Raw genomic sequence first — 2,191 nt, 5'->3', positions numbered from 1 at the left:
TACACTTTGTCCATCGTGTGAATTTGCCGAGTGAGAGGGGAAAAGACTCTGGGGTCATATTGGATAGCTCAGTGAAAGTGTCGACCCAGTGTGCTGCAGCAGTGAAAAAGGCAAACTCTGTGTTAGGGATTATTAGGGGAAGGGATTGAGAACAAAGCGGCCGATACTATAATGCCCCGGTGTAGATCTATGGTGAGGCCTCATTTGGAATACTATGTGCAGTTCTGGTCACCGTATCTCAAAAAGGACATCACAGAGCTGGAAGAAGTACAAAGGAGGGCAACCAAGATGATGAGGGGGGTAGAGCACCTTCTCTATAAGAAAAGGCTGAAGAGTCTGGGACTTTTCAGTTTAGAAAAGGGACGACTAAGGAAGGCACGGTAGCCATTTATAAAATTATGCATGGGGTGGAGAGAGTTGACAGAGAGAGATTTTTCTCCCTCTCCCAATATACTAGAACTCGAGGGCATCCAGTGAAGCTGATGGGCAGTAGGTTCAGAATGGACAAAAGGAAATACTACTTTACGCAGAGAGTGATTCAAATGTAGAGTTCACTGCCAGAGGATGTAGTGCTAGCTACAGGAATAAACAGCTTTAAAAGAGGATTAGATAAATTCATGGAGGCTAAGTCCATCAATGGCTACTAGCCATGATAACTGAGAGGAACCTCCACATTGAGAGGCACTAAACCCAAAGCCAGGAGGCAACATCAGGGGAAGGCCTCAGCCTCTATGCCCTGTTGTTGGGCCTTCCAGAGGAACTGGTTGGCCGCTGTGTGAGACAGGGTGTTGGCCTAGATGGACCACTGGTCTGATCCAGCAGGGCTCTTATGTTCACACCAAGAATCTTCTACGTTCTGCAAAATCCCTACGATAAACTTAGAAAAAATTAAGCAGTTGCCCTGCATACTTAATTTATTTGCCTGTGGGACTTTTAATTTTTGTCCCCCTCTTATTAGGGCTTTTGAAATAGGAAGAAGAGTCGTCTTTGCTTTTGGAGGATGGTTGCATTTTGCAGGACATAATTTAATTCATTGAACCTATTTTGTCATATCCTATCAAATAGCCTCTTACTAAATTCAAGTACACTGAGCCCTGCCAGCTGCAAGGATTGAACCTGGGACTTTTACACAGACATTCAAACCTTTGCTGTATGGAACAAACACCTTTGCCTCTATTTTTATTTTTTTTCTTCATATAAACGATCCTAACTTAAGTGTGAATTGCAGCTGGCAAGTGACCTGACGGTGCTTTGGGCAAACCTACCCTGGCTCCAGACTTGGCAGCCTTACCAGCAGTTTCATTTATCCAAGTCCAACCTTATAACACTGCCGAGAGGCGCTGAGCCGCCTCCTCCTCCAGTCTGCCAGTAGAGCAGCTAAGAACATAAGAGCCTGGCTGGATGAGACCAGTAGTCCTTCTTGTCCAGCATCCTGTGTCATAGAGTGGCCAGCCAGCTGCCCTGGAGAGTGAACAAACAGCAGGGAGGCTGATGCCCTTCCCTGACGCAGCCTCCTGGCATTGGTTTCAGGGGCTTTACTGCCTCTGAATGTTGTTTCCCTTTAGCCCCCATGGTTGACATTGCTCTGCCCTGCGTATACTATATTAATCTCACTTTAGCCACCCACCTGCAACGCACGTTTGCTGCTATTTGATTAACGTGTCTTTTGAGAGAGCCAGTTTGGTGTAGTGGTTAGGAGCGCGGACTCCAATCTGGGAGAACCGGGTTTGATTCCACACTCCTTGTGACCTTGGGTCAGTCATAAGTTCTTTCAGAGCTGTTCTCCCAGGAGCAGTTCTCGAAAGAGCTCTCTCTGCCCCACCTACCTCACAGGGTGTCTGTTGTGGGGAGGGGAAGGGAAAGGAAGTACTTCTTCGCTCAAAGAGTGATTAACACATGGAATTCACTGCCACAGGAAGTGGTGGCGGCTACAAGCATGGACGGCTTCAAAAGGGAATTAGATAAGCACAAGAGGGGGACCCGCGATACTCGCGGGGGGGGGAGAGAGAAGAGCCCCGTCTCCTCCATCCCCCCCATCTCCCCGAGGCGGCGGGGGCGGCGGCAGCGGCGAGGCCTGTGTTCGCCCCCCCCTGAGGCCGGTCTTCCCCCCCGCCCGCCTCCCGCCCTGCCTGCCGGCTCCGGGGTGGGGGAGGAGGCGGCGGCGGCGAGGCCTCTCTGCTCCGCCCACCCG

General features: G+C 50.2%; 1 protein-coding gene across 1 annotated transcript in view; it reads left to right on the top strand.

The window, feature by feature from the left end:
* The window catches only part of LOC107106150 (dnaJ homolog subfamily C member 11-like), a 10,887-nt gene that overhangs the window by 6,442 nt on the left and 2,254 nt on the right, over positions 1 to 2,191 (top strand). The window lies entirely within an intron of this gene.

The sequence above is a fragment of the Gekko japonicus genome, unplaced genomic scaffold (genome assembly GCF_001447785.1).
Source record: "Gekko japonicus isolate JY-2015 unplaced genomic scaffold, Gekko_japonicus_V1.1 scaffold1383, whole genome shotgun sequence".
Taxonomy (NCBI): Eukaryota; Metazoa; Chordata; class Lepidosauria; order Squamata; family Gekkonidae; genus Gekko; species Gekko japonicus.
Note: the sequence above shows the minus strand (reverse complement) of the source record. Positions and strands in the feature narration are given on the sequence as shown.